The sequence below is a fragment of the Oculina patagonica genome, chromosome 6, assembly GCF_052425735.1.
Source record: "Oculina patagonica isolate OP01 chromosome 6, crgOcupat, whole genome shotgun sequence".
NCBI lineage: Eukaryota > Metazoa > Cnidaria > Anthozoa > Scleractinia > Oculinidae > Oculina > Oculina patagonica.
In genome coordinates, this window is record NC_135763.1 from 2755640 (window position 1) to 2775637 (window position 19998).

General features: G+C 41.7%; 1 pseudogene across 1 annotated transcript; it reads right to left on the reverse strand.

The window, feature by feature from the left end:
- Positions 1 to 549: 549 nt before the first annotated feature.
- On the reverse strand, positions 550 to 19123 carry LOC144658772 (uncharacterized; annotated as a pseudogene). Its single transcript, XR_013571786.1, has 11 exons — positions 19032 to 19123; positions 14370 to 15068; positions 13791 to 13957; positions 11905 to 12056; positions 8297 to 10997; positions 7684 to 7851; positions 6804 to 6944; positions 5961 to 6117; positions 5257 to 5475; positions 3381 to 4473; positions 550 to 2406 (listed from the first exon to the last, which is right to left on the reverse strand). The product of XR_013571786.1 is annotated as an uncharacterized LOC144658772 (transcript).
- Positions 19124 to 19998: the final 875 nt, after the last annotated feature.

Below are 19998 nucleotides of genomic sequence, written 5' to 3' on the forward strand. Positions count from 1 at the left end.
CAGGACAGATTCCGCTGAATGTTCGAGCAGATGAGTGCAAAAATTAAGTACCAAAAACCTCCTGGGCAAAGTACGGAGATAATAATTTTTATATACTATGAGAATAGATTGAAACACGCTTTCACAGAAATTTATTTGTCGAATTAGCCTTAACCCCGTGAGAAATAATCTCTAAAGCATTTCTCGAGAATATTTAAAGTCAAACCTCATAATGTTTAAATCTCGCGCCATATTTGTCTTTAAACTGGCGTGAAACATCCGCTTTTCTTGAACTGAAATGTAGATAATTTCAAATCCAGTTTTCTCTGGCGGGGTCAGCTTGAGAGCTTTTTTGGTTATGTTTTTAAAAACGTTTTGGTAGGCTTTTGTAAGCTGTACTCAAACTGTTACCATGCCATGAGATCTCTGTGGCAAATAACTTTATTTTTGTCTGTTGTGCTCGAATGTTCGAGCGGAAACCAGTTTTAATTATCTATAATCGCATTTTTTATAATTCCCCACACGTTTTTTTATATCTTCAAACAAAATTTTTTTCTTCCCTTTTTTCTTTCAAGAGTACATCATGATTGGGTTGGGCAGCAGCTCTCGCAAAGTCTCACGGGAATGGTTCGTTACCCTTCGAGGGAACAATAGAACAAATAACAGGAACATTGCCCCTAGCCTCTAAATCAATAGCAACTGCTACACCAGAGGACCAGTACAAGCTTACGAGGGCTGCTACACTTCTGCAGCAATGATTTGAAATCTAATTCCCATACAAACGCAGTATTCCAGGCCATGTCCTGAATACCCGTGATTTCAATTTAGCGCGTGGTGGTCTGTTATGATTTGCTTGTTTGGGTTAAATGGAGATTAATGCTGAAGCATCAGCTGCGAGATTCTCATCATTGTATCAAATTAAATGCAGTACATATATTTTATCGGATGATGTTCAGTTCTGTTCTGAACTTATTATCATAAAAAGACAGGTCTCCAATACTAGGAGAGGATTGGATTTATGTTCCTTAGTGAAAAAAATAAGGGTCGATTACTTAAACGAAGTCTACAGCCACACCCTGTTTGTGGCTAAATTGATGTCTACACGGAACTCTATGTAAAGCATCATAAGGCGAGAGCCAGTGGTATTCTTACAACATGGATGCACCAACACAGCGGTCAAACGCATAGAGCGCACGCATTTCCCGCCAAAACTGCCGCTTACAAACCTTTTTCAACTTGCGAAATTCTCCACTTACAAGTAAAAAGTAAAAGACAGTCACTGAAAGTTAAGCTTTGTACGTCGCAGATAATATAATAATTATCCTCCTAGTTTACCGGCTCGTATTTTGGTTTACCAATGCTACCTTTACAACGTTTTCATACAGGAGTCTTACGCATTTTCGCTTCAAACTCCTACAAGGTTCGAGGCCGCGAAGACCGGTATATAGTGGCGTTAGATTTTTTCCGTTTGACCGCTGCGAAGGATGCACCACAAATCACGTAGATCTTGTTTGTAACCGCTGGAGCTATAAGTTTAAACGCAGTTTAGGCCACGACTTTACAAAACGCTACCTAAACTTCATTTAAATATTAACCGACCCTTATTGTTTCGATTTTTTCCAGCTAATCGGAATATAGAGTTTGTTACTTTCGAAAATACGATACGTTCTTTAATTCTTCATTAGCAAGTGATCCCTTTACCTCTGAGTTCAATCTCATGACGAGAGTGACTGGCGATATTATATCTTGTTCTGTATACAATCATAGATGTGTATCCAACGTTTCTTCGCTGTCTTTCTGTTCTCCGCTTCCTTCTTGACTGTCAGAGGGTTTCTGTTTACCGCTTGGCTCTGCAGAAATCTCGCCTTTTTTTTCTGTTCCTGTTTCTTGCACGTTTTGCTCTGAGTCTGCAACCGGAACACTCTCGGCTGGGCTTTGTTCGATCTGTACAATAACTGTTAAATCGTCAGTTTCTATTTCCTCTGTCTCCTCCTGTTTTTCGCTTGATGGTTCTTCCTCCTTGACTATTTCCTGGTCATCTTCAGTTTTTTCTTTTCCCTTATCCACTGCTTGTTTGTCAACCACGTTTTCCTCGTCCTTCTCCTTGGAAGAAGTCACCAGCTCTTCGTCTGATTTCTTCTCCACTTCCTCAGGGGTTTCTTCTTTAACTTCCTTCTCAGATCGTTCCGCTTCTGAGGATTCTAGTTTCTCATCCTCTTTTCCTGTCTCCGAGTGCTCTTGGTCTTGCGTTTCACCCTCCCCTCCCTCTGCAGCACTTTCGCTCTTTTCCTGCGCGTCCCCATCCTCCTGGGGAAATAATTCTTCCACCAGATCAGAGTAGCGTAATTTCCACGCGTAGATTGAGTCTCGATTTATTTCTGGTTGAGTCAGCAGTTCTTCTAGCTCTGAAAGGTGCTTCTCCTTATCCTGTGAATGAAATGAATGTAAATCTTCTAAGCTAGTCTTACCCTTACTAAAAAAAACCCTTTCTTCCAAATTACAAACTGAACGGTAATTAAAATAGCGACTTTATAGCGGCTAAGTTGATAAACCACCGTAGCGAATTCGGAAAGCGGAAAGCTTTCGAGCATGAAGGATTGACGCTCGAAACGTCGGCTTTCCAAACTACAGTAAGTGACTAAAGTGTTGACACATTGTCATTTTAAGCCTCATTTTATTCCAATACAGTATTTTTTGGCCCCTTGCCCCCTATTCCCAACCCCCTACCCTGCCCCCACATCAATGTTGTAGTTTGTTTCTAGGAGTCCTTCCCTTCAATCGCACAACATCGGATGAGGAGAGTGGGATACTTTGTGAGAGTGAATCGAAACTTTAAGACTACTTCAATGCAAAGTCAATATGTCAACTACTTTTGTCAAACTTGTAGCTTTGGCGGCAAATTTTAAGTTGATAACTAGCTCTGTGTTTTGTCCGCCCGAGGCTGGCCGATAAATTGCCGAGACTTTAAACCCGGCTCCCTCGCAAGGAGGGTGAGCAGTATGCGGCCATCTGCTCGATGCTGCGACTAGAATAGACGGTAGTTGCTTTTTAATACAGCAACCTGCATTCATTAAATCATCCCTAGGGCATTTATTACCAATTCAAACTGTCTTTGAATGGTGTGAACTAGCTTGTACCCTTGTCACGTCTCTTCTTACATGGAAAAACACAATTATGTGAGGCTAACGTATTATTTCAATTTGTTATCACTATTTTTCGTTTTCATGCTCAAAACATTAATTCTTCTTACCCAAATGCCCTTCATTTATTTTAATGATATTAGTTCTGAGAATTCGATAGAACATGTGGAAAATATCCCTTAATTGCGATTCCTTTTATTCTCGTCCTTTGAGATACATAAAGTACTTCACTGTAAGGAAACTACTACAGATTAAGCCTACCTTTAGTGTTCTCTCCAGTGATTTAAGCTTGACAACAGCCTCTTCATTATCGCCCTGAACAGAAGACAGCGCCCGCAATCTCTCTGCACCCTCCCACATGTGATCACCCACTATTGACAGGCGTGCTTCTCTTATATTCCGACACATGATCAACAGATCATCGTCCGATGTCGACTTTACCGATCCTTTGTCTCTCTTAATCGATCCTCCGTCGCTTTTAATCGATCCTTTGTCGCTGCTCGAGCCGGGCGACTTCGGAGGCGACGAAGATTTATCTGCTTTAACCTCGGGTGGCACAGACCACGTTTCTTTCTGGTCTAACGTGAAGTACCATTTGGTTTTCGACGGGGACGCTGGTTCGCTGGGCAATGGCTCGCTGGCGTCAGGTGGTGTTGGACTCGTTTCCTTGACATCTTCTTTGACGTCCTGTTTTAACTCGTCTGTTTCTGGTGGCTGGTGAGCAGAGCTAACTTCTGTTACTTCTGTTTTGACCACTGATACGACTGTCTCGACTTTTTCCGAGGTTACTGAAGTGGTTTTCACTGTCTCTACAACGGTAACAGAGCTCTCGGTCGTCACAACGCTTACAGCTCCGTCCGTTTTATTAACTGTAGCATCTGGAGCTGATTCCTGCTCGGGCTGACCTGCTTTCAGCGTCAGCCGTCACTTCCACGGAAACGATAGCGTCGTTCTTCACGTCCCTTTTCCTCCTCGTGTGAAACAACAACTGCGGCTGCGTCGTCAGAGCTTTCTACAGCTGGCATTTCTTGTTCAGGAGACATTTCAACAGGAGACACAGACTCTACCACCATCTGTTCACTGCTCTCTAGAACCTCATCCACCACGAGAACGGGTTTTTCAGTAATGGTTGCGCTTTCTCCACTTTTGTTCGTTTCCTCTTGTTTGTCTTGAGCTGGTTCAGACACTTGCTGAGTTTCGCTTGAAACTGGGGATGTCTCACTAATTACAGGCGTTTGTTGATCTTTTTCCTCGGTTTCTTTAGGTGGTCTTGACAGAGAGCCCGGAGTAGATCTCCTTCGTGTGGCCTTCAGGTCTTCCTCGTCTTCTAAAAAGTCATGACGCCCTCCAACAGCTACAATGAAACAAACGCGTTATTGTGTTGCAAGCTGAATGATGGTGTTAAGGCAGTAACTAGAGTTTTTAAATTTCCAGAATGGCAGTCAAGTAAAGAAAGGTATAAATGTTTATAACCCAGCGATTAATTTCCGCGCGCTGTCTTAGGACAAAACACATCAGGGTACAAAAAGGTCTCCCAGAATTAGCAGGCTTGTGTAAAAGTATTTGAAACATAACAAACACAATAGCCTCCATTTGGCTTGATAAATATGCCTATGAAGATTCCTAGATTGAGTGTAACTCATATTTTACAGCATCTTGGAGCTCGAGCATGATGGATTTTCAATTCCCACTCTCGGTTTGCAGCCGTTGTTTAGTTCGTCACGCCACGGTTCTCCCCACAATGGTTGAAACACTACGTGACGACTCTAAAGCCTGACCAAGGCAACGCAAGTAGACGCAAGTTGAACAGAACTTGCGTCCACTTGCGCTCCGTTGGCCAGGACGCGGCACTGCGCGACTTGCGTCACTTCGGTCGAGATCGCAAGTCAACGAATCTGCAGTACTTGAAATACTGATTTGCACCTCGTAGCAAAATGACTTTTGCAAACTTGCGTGCACTTGCGACTACTTGCGTGTCCGTTGGCCCCAGCGCAGTCTGTACGCAAGTTCCTTGCGACTACTTGCGTCCACTTTCGTTTCCGTTTGGCCAGGCCTTAAGAACAGCTAAAGTGACTGTAAAAAAAATACCTTACATTTAATTAAAAAGCAAAATTAACCTCAAGCTCTTCATACTTACCAAGAATAGAACTTGTTCGCTGAGCTGATGTGGATCCTGACTTCTTTCGCATGACGACTTCATCCCTGGGTGTCAGGAGGTGCTGTTTTGATTTTCTGTACGGTTTCTCCTCTAGAAGCAGCCGCTAATACTGTCAGCCATTTTTCCATGTCTTCTTTACTGTCTGACATGAACACAGACACTTGAGGTTTAGGACCAGGCTGCTCGCATTTAAAACAGCTATGAGGAAAAAGCAAAACGTTACAAACTAACAAAACGCCAGCACGCGTTAACTAGAAAAGAGCAGTATTACAAAGGCAGCTGTATCGAAGAGAAGACGGGCTGAGAAAGTAGATTGACTATCAAGACTGTAATAACGTCAGAAAGCGATTTAGAATTTCCAATACTCATCAATCCAGAGCGGTTTACTTCACTTCCCCCATTTGCAGAGGGAAGAAGCCTTCCGTAGCAACTCAGTGAATGATTCCGCTTTCAGTTGAATTACGAAATTTGAAACAGAGACTCGAAACCATTCTGGGTTAAGAAAAGTTATTCTCGTGTTTGTTTGTTTGTTTGTTTGTTTGTTTTTAAGCGAACGCCTTTAGCCGCCGGACTAGTAGACAGAAAACATGCTCGCTAAACCAATGAAAACAACATTGAGTTTCCTTTGCAGCAGTTATTTGGGTCTTAAACAGCAACTGTTCAACAGAAGTGTATAAACTTACAAGTTCTTCTTTGTTTCAGGTGCTTGAGCTACAGTTACTCCTTCCATGTTAATAACTCCACTGGCTTCAGGGTCAAAGGCAGTTTTAAAGTAATACAGTTTTCCTTCTTTCAACACTACCCACTTACGCTTCCAGCTAGAGAAGAACAGAGGGCCACCTGAAATAAACGATAACAGCTGTTAAATAACTTTTGCGGAAAATACATTAACAATATTTTCTTCCGAAATACAGCCAAACTAGAAGAAATCCCGATCCCGCCGCGGGAATCATGGTAGTTGAATCGTTGCTAGTCTCGCGAAGTTGATGAAACAAACCGTGACCCGAGGCGCGCAGAGTGATATCGTTGCAAGTCCGCGCAAGGGAACATACCGTGACCGCGGCCAGGGAATCATGGAGTTGTATCGTTGCGTCCCGAAGTTGATGATACATACCGTGATCCCGCAGGGCGCGCCAGGGGGAATCGGGATTGTTATTGTACACCTAGTCCTGACTGGCATGATGAACTTTTTCAAGTTTTGCAGGAGCTACCCGTCTTGGATAGTTCCGTTTACATGTGTATAAATAAAGTTATTGTTATTTTTGTTAACTTTCAATTTCGTGTTCTTCCCGGTTGGGGTGCAGTTTTAAAGTACGTAAAAGTGGGACCAAAATCATGAGCCCAAATTCGCAGATAAGTATCACACAATACACCTTACGGAAAGAAAATGAATGCAGTTTTTAATGGGTATGTGTAACTTTAACAAGGATTTGTCACAAGCAACGTAGGAGTCAAATGACTTAGTAACCACCAACCCTTAGAAGTAGTTTTAAAATATCTACCAACCCTACCGAATGCGCACCAACCTTTCTTAGAAAGCCATCCCTCGTGATCAGCTTCTCCCAGACTCCTGCATGACACCCGGTGATCAGGAGGTGTTTTTCCTTTCTGATTGGTTGTTTCAGGACCTCGCTCTGGTGTACCAATCACCTCGACCTCTCGACCACCTGTCAACATGTTCAGAGGCAGTGAGTTGTAGCCCCTTATAATCCATCAATTGTTTGTTTTTTTCTAGCGCGCGATTGGTCTAACGTGGTATGCAGCAGAGTTTACGTTAGCACGTTATTGTCCAACTTATTAGTAAACGGAATAAGAAAGAATGTTTAAGAGAATGCTGTGAAGAATATTAGACAAGTGAAAGTATTGGATAAAGTGAAATAAATGAAGAAGCGTTCTCCAGTCAAATACTAAGAAATCACTTTGACGTTTCACGGCTTGGGCAAGATCTTCAACCAAACAGAGCGGCCTTGTGTAAGAATATTATTTGAAGAATAATAAACACGACAGCCTTAATTTGGCTTCAAAATTATGCACGATATGATGTTCGCAAAAAAAAGCTCACGGTTTTCTTAAGGTAATCCAACTCGGTAAACTCGGTTCGTTTTTTTTATTTTGTGTCCGGACTGTGCATGTGTTCTGAGAGTGGTCGATGTCTTTCTTCCCCTTACAATAACAAGGCATTTTCAAATGGTTAAGTAATGAGAATAGTGAAAATCATCAACTAGGGGGCAGTGTCTCGTCCATCAACGTCACGCCACGCATACAAAAGTAGAGTAGAATGCAAAATGCGTCGCTGTCTTTATGCACCACCGAAATTTCAAAGCTTACATTTAACAAAATGTACTGTCAACAGTAAAAGAGTCAATTTTTTGAACTTGCAACTAAAGGAGTTAAGGACAGACTTACCTTCTCCATCCGTCTCGGCGTAGCTTATCCTCATTTGCATACGGCGTGTTTTCGGACTGTGTGAAGCTTGCTGAGTGAGTGCAATGCGCTCCCTTAAAGCTGTATCTTCGTCTTGTGCCTCTTCTGATTCAGGCGAGGAAGCGTTTTCCACTGCAGGCCTGCTTGGAGCTGGAAAGAAGAAAGGCACCTTATATGGGTTTTCCTTGTCGTATTTTTTTTTTTTTTTTTTTTTTTTTTTTTTTTTTTTTTTTTAATAAACCAACAAAAGTGTCCTTCATCCTGATTCACCCACATGTAGATGGGAAGCTACCTTACAGCAAATTGTTGATTTAGCATTGATACCACCTGAACTACTTTCTTTATACTACGCAACTAGAAGGACAAGGAACATTCAAACGTTTCCTTGTATGCTTCATTGACAACATAAATAAGAATTTTTCCTTGCAGTTAAATTGAATCATATGCCAGTGCACATTAAGTGAATGGTAGGCCATAATGCAGCGCAGCGACGTATCACAACACGAGCAGAACACACAACACCATATTACATGACACGACAGAAACAAAATACAACGTAATGTAAGACACTCATGTACTACTATTAGTAACATACCACTTGCTGCCTTGCTTGTGTCTTCGCTGGGTTCCTCAATTCTAGGTTTATCATCCATTTCACTTTTCTCTTCTGTAGACTTCTTAACATCTTCAGGTACTGCAGTTTCTACCTCTTTGCCACTTGGCTCCTGTGTTGGTAACGTCTCCTGCTCTTCAATGTCCCCATCGACTTTATCCTTATCTGTCATTTCTTCCTTAGCACTTTGCACAGCTTGATCCACAGCTGGACTAATTGCCTCTTCTTTTACCTCCTGCTGTACATCAGTGGTGATCTCACTTGTATCAGGTGCTGCACTCTGCTCTGTTCCATTCTCTACTGTCTCAGCGCTTCCCACAGGCTGTGGTTTGGTATCATCTGCAGGCTGTGTTGACATACCTCCACCTTGCTGCCCCTCGCCTGCCTTAACACCTTCTTTCTCTTGAGGTGTTTCAGCAGGAGGGGCGGCGAGATCACCTTTTGACTTCTTGCTCTTGCGCCGTGCAAAAAGTCCACTGAAAATGGAATGCTTTTTCTCAGGCTGGCTCTCCTGGCTTTGGACTGGTTTTTCTTCCGTCTCTCCTTTCTCGACAGCGCCATCAGCATCTTTAGATTGTGACGTTTCTTCTGCAGGTGTTTGAACACCTTCAGGTACTAAAGTTTCTCCTTCTTTCTCACTTGGTTCCTCTGCTGCCGCTGCCTCCCCTTCCTGCTCTTCAATGTTCCCATCGACTTTTTCTGTTTCTTTATCTTCTATTCCTTCCACAGCACTTTCTACAGCTTGATCTACCGCTGGACTAATTGCATCTTCTGTTACCTCTTGCTGTGCAGCAGCAGTGGTGTCACTTGCTTCAGGTGCTGCACTCTGGTCTGTCCCATTCTCTAACGTCTCAACGCCTTCCGCAGCCTGTGGTTTTGCATCGTCTGCAGGTGGCGTTGCCACACTTCCACCTTGCTGTTCTTCTACTTTGTCACCTTTCTCTTGTGATGTTTCAACAGGAGGGCTTGCATCGACATCTTTAGATTTTTTGCTTTTGTGCCGTCCAAAAAAACCACTGAAAATAGAATGCTTCTTTTCTGGCTGACTTTCTTGAGGTTGGTCTTGCTTCTCTTCAGTTTCTTCTTTCTCGAGAGTGCCATCAGTATCGTTAGATTGTATTGGTTCTTCTGGAGATTTCTGGCCATCTTCAGGTGCTGCAGTTTCTTCCTCTTTGCCACTTGGCTCCCCTTCTGCTGCTGGCGTTACTTCCTGCTCTTCCTTATCTGTTATTTCTTCCTTCGCACTTTCTACGGCTTGATCTACCACTGGACTTATTGCATCTTCTGTTACCTCTTGCTGTGCAGCAGATGTGGCGTCACTTGCTTCAGGTGCTGCACTCTTGTCTGTCCCATTGACTAACGTCTCAACGCCTTCCGAAGCCTGTGGTTTTGCATCGACTGCAGGTGGCATTGCCATACTTTCACCTTGCTGTTCTTCTGCTCTGTCACCTTTCTCTTGGGATGTTTCAGCAGGAGGGCTTGCATCGACATCTTCTTTTGATTTTTTGCTTTTGCGTCGTCCAAAAAACCCACTGAAAATGGAATGCTTCTTCTCTGGTTGACTTTCCTGAGGTTGGCCTTGCTTCTCTTCAGTTTCTTCCTTCTCAACAGCACCAGCAGTATCTTCAGATTGTAATGGTTCTTCCACAGATTTCTGGCCATCTTCAGGCACAACAGTTTCTTCCTTGGTGCCACTTGGCTCCCCTTCTGCTGCTGTAGCTACTTCCTGCTCTTGCTTATCTGCCATTTCCTCCTTTGCACTTTCTACAGCTTGACCTTCTGCTGGACTTATTGCATCTTCTGTCACCTCCTGCTGTGCAGTAGCAGTGGTATCACCTGTATCAGGTGACACCTCCTGATCTGTTCCACCCTTCAATGCCTCTTCGCCTTCCACAGCCTGTGGTTTAGCATCGTCTACAGGTTCTGTTGACGTGCTTTCACCTTGCTTCTCCTCATCTGCCTTACCACCTTCTTTTTCTTGTGTTGTTTCAGTAGGACCGGGGTTGCATCATCACCTTTTGATTTCTTGCTCTTTCGTCGTGTAAAGATACCACCAAAAATGGGTTTCTTAGACTTCTTTGCTGGACTTGCCTCTTCTTCCCCTGGAAGATCAGAGTGAGCTCGCTTAACAGCATCCTTTGTTTCTTCTGTCTGGTCACCCTCGAGGCCCTCAGCGCCGGCTTCACCTTTCTCCTCTGCACCTTCCACTTGCATTGGAACCTCTTGGACATCCTTGGACTCAACCTCACCTTCTTTCACTTCAGACTCCTGTGCTGCTTCAGTTGTTTCTTCCTTGATGCCTTCTTCACTTTGTACGGCTGATTCTGGTTTCATTTCGGCATCTTCAACCTCTTTCTCCGGGGCAGCGGTGACCTCAGCTCCCTGTTCAGCATCAGCGCCTTTGGTGTCTTCCACCCCTGCACCTGGCCCACTCTCCAATCCCTCAGTGTCGCCCTTTGCAACATCTGCATCAGTACTAGGGGCAACAGGACTGGATTCAGGTTGGATTTGTTGGCTTTCTTTTTCGGCATCTTTTACACTAGAACTAGGGGTCCCTGGGGGACTTTCAGAGCCTCCTTTGGACTTTTTACGTCGTCCAAACAAAGAGTCTATGACAGCTCTTGCCTTTGATGGGGAGGTCTGTGGGCTTCCCTCCTTGGGCTTGTGCTGGGTTTTTGGTGAACTTAAAATTGAAACAAAAAATTAGTTAAAGATGGCACTATGAAACGTTTTTCGAAGATATGATGTGTGTACAGACGTGTTAAACTAAAAGAATGCCCTTCCCTTGTAACTATACAGGTCATGGTAACCACCTTGCTACCACCTCCACGTATCCAGTATCCTGGTCAGTCTGGATATGTTCCTAGAGTAAAGGCTCATGGACCGAGTTGCAGGGTTTGCCATGGGAGTACTATTTATTTTAGTGCTTTGCTGGCCACAGAGGAAGCCCCTGGATGTACACCACATCCGTTAAAGCAAGGTAGTTGGCTACCTACTAATAAATATATTGTGTGCATGTCCTTATGTCAACAGGACTGGACACTACAAAATTGTCCAATATCTTTAAGAATGATGATGATTTCTTAAATCTTGTTACCTTCCTGACAATGTGTTGATGACTGTAAAGGTAATTATAAGGCAAGGTCTATATTTGGATCAAATTGGTCCGCCCTGACAGAGCAAAATACAATGTATTCTCCTTGCCTGGTTTCGAAAACATACAATGTAAAGTACAGTTGAATCCTGATAACTCGAACCCTCAAGGGAAATTGAAAAAGGTTCGAGTTATCAGGGGTTTTGAGTTATTGAGCTCATATTATTGAAACTCAACTGGTATTGCCAGTCCCCTGCATGAGATGCTAGGATACTGACAGGTTACCCCCTCACCACACCCACCAAATGCAGCATTTTGTCAATTATTTTCTTTGGACCCCAGGTATAGTGTAGTCCTTGATCCCAGACTAGTCCATCTGGAATTTTAAAATGTACCATTAGCCACCGTGCCTTGCAATGCCTCACCTCCGTTTTGTATAGATGTGAGGCCAGGAGTCAAACATGCATGATGTAATATTAATAACATTTACACTTACGATGAGATTGGCACTCTATGAACCACACCCCCTACAATACTGGTGGAGTAACTGACTGTTGTCTCTTCGGTGGCTGCACTGTCAGGTTTTGATGGTGTGTCTTCCACTTCATCAGTGTACCAAATTGTTCGTGATCTAGCAGCAACATCATCCTTTTCAAAGTTGAAAGCAACAGATGAGTGAAAATCTACTAAAAGCATGCAGCAAGTCCAGAACCATCTTCTGCAGAGCCTTTAATTCTTACAGCTATTAGTAATCTATCGAATTTATGGGAACTTTGTAATACACTGTAGGTCAAGAGAAAAATATTAATGAAAGGAAGGAAATTGAAAAGGCAAGGGGGTATAACTGTCAACTGCTTTTTGCAACTCAGAAATTATTGTTGAAACTGGCAGTACAAAGTCATTTCTTAAATGCCTTACATTGTGTAATTAACTAACACTGCTGATCATTTTTTATGAAGTTCAGCTGAAAATTTTGAAATTAGAACAGGTAAAACAGTAATTACTAATCTTAATTGGCTTGTAATGTCTTAAAGTCTGCGTCGAGCCCAGTGGCCCATACAGGCTGGAGCTTATCCCGGTTTCCGTAGCATGAAGTGACTAGAAGTATTTCTACTCCCCCTTGGATGGGATGCTAGTCCATCACACCCCCAGTATAATTTTGCCAGTATACCCATTTATACACCTGGGTGGAGATCGAGAGGCACTATGAGAATAAAGTGTCTTGCCCAAGAACACAACACAATTACCCTGGCCAGGCTCGAGCCCAGACCCCACGATTCGGAGACCAGCACAGTCACTGCATCTCCCAACTGTTATGTCTTAGCAGGCAATAATTCACATTACTGCATGACTAAGGAAGTCAGAGGGCCAATAACTACCCTATTAAAATCAACCAATCAGATTGCTTCATTGCTGGTGCCATATTTTCTACGCATTAGACCCAAATGAACTTTACTGGACATAGTATTGTCCCAAATGAAATCACGGGTGAAATCGGGTATTGTGTGGACCTGTGCAATGTTTGTTTTGCTTATAAAAGTAACAAAAAATGAAAAAATGGTCCTTGGTCAGAATCCCTTTCTTTTTATCTTTTCCACTTAATGCTTATATCAATAAAAAATATTTTCCAGTCGTGTAATAAGTTTCTTATTAACCAAGCTTGCTTGGAATCACACTGGGAGAATATCATCTCTCTGTCTTTTTGTACAGACCTTAGGCCAATATTCTCCCAGTATGGCCCTCGCACATGGTTAATAAGATTTATTTATATACCTGCCAACTCTCACGCATTGGGTGTGAGTTTCAGCAGTTGTAAACTTTGATCTCATGCCAACTCACGCTTACGAAACAATTTCTCATGCCTGGTCTAAAAATGCGAGTTCTTACAACCATCACCAACACATTTTCCAAAATTTTTTTTAACTCAAACCAATGTGAGAAACGAAAAGTCCAATGTAAAATAAGTAAAATATGATACTTTCCCCAAAATCTCGGAGTTTTGACAAGAAAAGCATTGGGAACAAGGTCATGTTTAGCAAAACACGTTCATGCACTGAGATCGGGATATGGTTGGAATGTCTTTGGAATACTTCGGAAAGCTTTGGACATTGTCATTTTTTTTTTTTTGGAAATCCTGGCACTCTCAGGATAAAAATCTTACACCTTTGACCCAGAAAAAGTTGGCAGGTATATATTTATTATAAATTGTAGTGAATGTCAAACTATATTCTCATGGCAACAAGCCTCAGTATATATAGTAATTCTGGAAATTAAAAGGAGTTTGTGACAATCTGATAAATGTATTGTGAACTTCACACTGAAATCATAAAACTATCTTAAAACAAAATACATGTACATAGTAAATAATGAGTTAGAGTGTACCTTCAAAGGTGATGAAGAACTTCCCTCAATATCCCCCAGAGTTCTTGATCTCTCATGAACAGTATCTTCAGCTTTCTGAGGTGACTCTCCGCTTTTTGCCGTCAGTTCATTCAGATCCACTGGGTTGTCAATGGTTACTGCTCTTTTCCTGTCAACAGCCTCGGGGTCTTCAAAGAAGCAATTTAAAATTAAATTGGTTTCCATCTTACATTTACATGTATCATTAGCACTTAGAATGTGTGATGTCTGACTGATAGTTGTAAGTTTACCATAGATTTTAAACCTCTTTATATTACTTTGTGGCTACACTTAAGTCACTTAAAAACAGTTGCCTTCACAGCTGTCACATTTTTTAGATCATCAAATCTCAGCTGCGAAGGTCACGACTACACACTGGTTTTTTGAAATAAATTTTATAAACATTTTACTCATTGACAGATTGTACATGTACATTAACTTATGTTGTCACCTGTGATGTAAACATGATATGTACACTGTATTTTACCAGTAAATTTATAAAGAAATGACATTCAAGGTTTTCTTCTATATGTTATAATCATGACACATGTATGCCCTTACCTGTTACAGAAACTTTGCTTTCTTCAGAAGGCTGATTTTCACTCTGTTTCTCAGTCTGCTTATCATCAACTTTTACTCCTTCTTTTACTCCTTCTTCAGGTTTCTCCACATCCCCTAGTGCTGTTTCTACTTCATTCTGTTCTCCATCTGCTGCAGTAGCAGCAGGGCCATTGCTCTTCTCTGGTATGCTTTCCTCTGCAGCTTTTTCAACTTCCTTTTCAGCTTCAGTGACTTCATTTTCAACACCTACAACTTCCACTCCATCATTAACTTGCTTGCTGTCCAATACTTCCTGAGCAGTTTCATCAGGTTTATTTTCTACTACAGAGCTTTCTTCTGCTTTCTGAGATACTTCACCATTTTCATGGCCTTTCACAGGTTCACCATTAGTTATAATTTCTGGGCTCTGTGAGTCCTTTGTCTCATCTTTATCACCTTCCTTTTCTGGCTCTGTTGCTTCACTCTGACATGACACAGCTGCAGTAGTTTCTGTTTCAGCAGTTCCCTTTAACCCTTCAGTGGATGTAGCATGCTCCTCTTCACCATCTTTTAAAGGTGAAACTGTGCCATTGTCACTTGTTTGCCCATTAACAGAGCTGATAGGCTGCTTGTCCTGTTCTGAGTCAACACCAGACATTTTGCTTCTCAACTCCTCAAGCCTACCAACGCATCACTTTATAGGATGTTAGCAAAAACCTTCTAGCACATGAAAAGGAAATAATAAGCATTGATTATTGCACTTTTCATTAATATGTAAATTCCAATAACCAGCAATTAAATTTTTGCCACCATCAATCATAATAATTGCTGCAGCAACAACAACAACTACCCTCCAAGTTAACTTTTTTCCTTAGACGAAGTTACCAATAGAAAATTTTGGTCACCAAAAAATTATTATCTGTAAATCTAATTTGTTTCATAAAGCATGAATGAGCCAAAATTTTACTGCAATTTTTTTTCCTAGAAAAACTCAATGAAAGAGACTAAAAAGAATAAAAAGATTCAAAACCCGGAAATGTTGTGGTACTGGTCCCCAGTAGGTTTTAATAGCAGAACAACAAATTTTTCAAAGTGAATCCATAATTCGTCTTTGAGATGCGAACAATGCGGCATGCGGGCTTAAATATTTCACTTTAGTTATGCATGTAACGATGGCTAATACACCTAAAAAAAATCATCGATTGGAATAATTCAAGTGCTTTTTGTGTGACCCTTTGATTAAGTCTTCTGCTGGAAGGGTTAGAAGTTTTGGGAAAAGTGCAGTGCAGTTGATCTTCCTCGCCTGGTCGAATCGACAAACTGCGAGAACATCAACAAAATATCAAAACAGTGGATTCGCATTGCTTCAAAGAAGAGAACTATAGTATTTCCGAGTCAAAAAATCGAAGTGTAAAACAACAATGAACCGACCAAGTTGACGAATGCGTTAAGAGCTTAATTAGAAATAGTGACCACATGCAATAATAATAATACACCGTGCGGCCTGAATTATTTTTCCATTCAGTAATACTTGCCCTTGGACGATTCTCAAGGTTGAATGTTTTGCTAAATGGCTAACTTTGTATTATTCCCATCGATAGTTTGACGGTCCTTTGATTTTAGGGTTGCAAAAAGCGAAAAACATCCTGAACTTGGAGAACACGGTGCTAACAGCTCTGATCAATTGTTTTGGTCTCGTTCTGCGAAGAGCGTCTTGCGGTCAAGGTCGACTTTCCAGATTTTGCAGGTAAAATCTGATTGGCTTAGCGGCGAAAGGAATGTTGGCCTCGGTTAAGCAGGCATTCGTGGGGAGGAGTGAAACACAATCGCCCCTAAGAACGACTGCGTGGGGGGCTAGAGGGAGGGGACCGGAGATGGCACATATTCAAGGGGTTTGGGGGAGGGCACTTATTAGAGTGCGGGCACTTATTCGCGGAAATAAAGTATATATTTTTAAACTACTGGTTGGCTGTGTAAGGGCCCGTTTACATGGAGAGAGGATGCCCCGGCTAACCGGGTTACCCAGCCAGCAAGCAGGGCTGAAAGATAGCCCATCTTTCCATGCAGAATTCACAGCCCTTCTACCTGAGTTGAGACATACCCTCCCTCCCTACTAAAGCATGGGGAAACCAGGCAGCTCAATTAATTGAAGAAAAATATTACTTTTCACGGAATAATCTAGGCTAGCCATCCTCAAAGCTATTTTATTTTAATATCCAAGCTCTTTAACTACTAAATTTAATTTATGAACTACATTGCGATGACTTATCCCGGGAAGCCGGGATAGCCGTGGCATAAGCCGTTTACATGGCAAAAAGAAAGCTGGCCTGGAGGATGGGTGCCCCGGGCACGTAGACCGAGTGCCAAATTGGACAGCTCTCTAGAATGAAGTGCTCTTTAGCGCGATCTTAAAGAAAATTTGCACGCACACCGATCCTCAATGAAAGCTAGCGTGCGTGAATTAGCGTGCATTTACATTGGGTTATTCCAGAAAAAATACACACCTCCCCGACGGATGGCAAACTGGAAATTCTCGCGGGAGGGGGGTAAATGGCTTGGGAAATCCGGGCGGGAGGGGGGGTCTGTACCGTAAAAAGTTCTTCCTCGGGGGCCACTTTTAACTTTAACTCGATCGATATGTTTAACCACTTAAATAGAAGGGAAGTTTGCATCCGGAAAATCTTGTAGTCTTCCACTTTATGGTGTTCTTACCTCATATGCTTTAAGTTTACCTTCTCATAGGTCCTTTTATTCATGAAGAAACAGCGCGATAAATGGATAACAACAAGCTTTACGATCGGAAAAAACACTTTTCGACCGAGCATGCAACGCCTGGAACATTTTTACGGTACCACAGGCCACCCGCGCCTCGTGCTTTGCAACATCCTCAAAAAATGCGAAGAAAGGTCGATCAGTTCGGCTGCACATTATTCTGTTTATTTTAGCCAACTCCTTTTGGCTGGCTATAGCTAACATGTGTATACACAATTTGTGTATTATCTTGGCTACTTCTAAGTTGAAGTTGAAGTTGAATTAATCCATGTCTTACGATCGACCTATGTTAGACAAGCTTTATGAAAGCCAGAACCGTGGACATCACGCATGGAAACTTAAATTATTGGAAGAAAGGCAAGAGCTCCAGTTGACCTACACACCCATATAGGTAACAAAATTTAAAATTAGTTGTAGTTCAAAAGGCTTTATTGCTAAGCTCAAGTAAATGTCACACTAGCGAAAACTCGATCTTGTAAACACGAATTCGATCTTGTATTAAAACACGCGCCAATTTAGGCCGCCTTTTCACCGACAACTGAAATTATAGTTTTTCTTTATTAGCGCATTAGGGACTGTTTTCACTGTGTTTTTCCTTACACTTACATAAGTTTTAAGACCTACATATTTCTTATCTTGTACATTTTTTGTTTGACGGAAAAAACAAGTGGCATTTTCGAGGAGAGTGTGCCGACACGTGCGATCGTTTAAATAACCTGATTTTAAATGCTGAAATTTGACCAGCAAAATTCGCAATATTAGCCCAGTTTTAAAGAAAATTATAATAAACAGGGATCTTTTGGAAGAAAGGTTGCGTCGTTTGTATTGCCTGTTGTGTTCAGTTAGGGCCTTTAAAAAAAATGGAAATCCGGGCGGGAGGGGGGCGAGCTTGGTCTGGGGGGAGGGGGGTCAGCGACTGGGAATCCGGGGGAGGGGGGTCAAAAAAGTTGCCATCCGTCGGGGGGTGTGGATTTTTCTGGAATAACCCATTTAAGCTTAAGTGGTCATTCAAAATACCCTGTTAAGAAGATTTGGCATTCCAGTAAGTACACGAATTTAAATCTCAAATTACGCTAGCTTTATTTGAATTGGCTATTGAAAAGCAGTACATATTGATTTGACTTAGCGAATGACCTTCACTGTGTTTTGATTTGCGCGCATATTATCTCGAGCAAACCATTTAAATGACCTCTGACCGAATACACTACGCATGCCGCAAGCAAAACAAATCAATATTCACTCAGTTAGAACTTAAGCAGCGTATTTTGATTAAAAACCTTGCAAAGAAGACAATTACAAGCAAGAAAACAAAGGGGTACTCTTAATATCGCAGAGTCAAAACAGATTCCACGCGGTGTTGTTGAAATGAAATGAAAACGCTACGCTGCACACGCAAATTCAATATACATGTACAGCGTGATTTAAATTACTTATTTTGTTCGCCACAAATTAAAATTAAGTTTTAATGGAGCCTTCATGAAATGTATTCGATGGCTATACATTCGAGAGATACGTTGATGAATATCTACCGCGGCAATAATCGAAACGATGATGCCCGGAAATATGTCCGCTCACATTGCAAACATTCCTAAAGAGACAAACGCCTCTATCACGGCTTTCACGTTTGTTGGCATATAAACAAGGAAATAATAAAAGGAAAACTAATTGTGTAACTATAATGAAATATATCATGCACTGGTCGATAAAATGCGGAATTGTAAGCAGGATGAAGGTCGTTGTTTACGACTCTAGCGCGAGATTGTGTTTGAGTTGTGATGTGCATTTCACAGGCGACGTCCATATTTTTGATGAGCTTATTAAAACCAGCACGCCAAAATCAAAACTATAAACCGTGGGTAACGCTATAATTATCATCATTGGCGATAATATTTAACTATAGGGCATACATACCTTTTAAAGAAAGCGCCTCTTTTTGTGAAGGAAGGATAAAATTTTCGCTGTTTACACTCCGCACGGCTGCACGGACCAGACGGGACGGCAACTTCAAGTGATGAATGTCACGGCAGGGGAATGAGTACAAAAATACTCTTGGAATGATGGACAGTTTGGGAGCGGGGGTCCCTCAAAGGCGGATATAAACAACATTTTACATTTTAAAATACTGTTTCTGGCACTTTGTAAACCAAATACGAGGTCGTAAATGTTAAGAGCAATGCAGTTGAGGAGCTGAAAGTATATTTTTCGGTTTCAGAACTGGTTGCCTTCGTGACACAAAATTGTGTGTGAACAATACGGTTATCTAAACAATCATCCGTAGACTTATCGGTATGATACCTAGATACCTGAATGAAAGAAACTGTTGCCTGATTATCATAATTATTAGCAATTACTGAAGACATAACAGAAGAACCGCATGGGGATCTATGTTAACCACAAGAGTGGCTTGATATAAAAAATACTCTGACCGCTTCCAGGCTTGGTAAACACGCGAAAAACTGAGAGCCTCTGGCTCAATTCTACCATTTCCCGCTGCCTTTGTATTGGTCTTCAGATTGAAGGACAACCGTAACAATTTTATTTGTGCCCTTATTTCAATATTACTAAGCAACCCCTTTCGAATCTAATTTTTTCAAATAATTTTTTTAAATCTGTCCCCTATAAATAAGGGTCATCACTTTTACAGCGTCCAACGTGCAGGGTTACTGGAATCAATGCAAATTTAAAAATCATGATAAATAAAGGGAAATATCACGCCTCGATCATCCTTTCACGTAATTTATTGTGTGTTTTGCTGTTCTCGTCGGCGGAAAAATTGAGACGATGATACAAAACAGAAAAATCAGTGTTATTTTGGTATGCAACGGGTGTAAAAACATTGCCCAGTCTCTGAAAAATCAGCTGATTAAATAAACCAAGT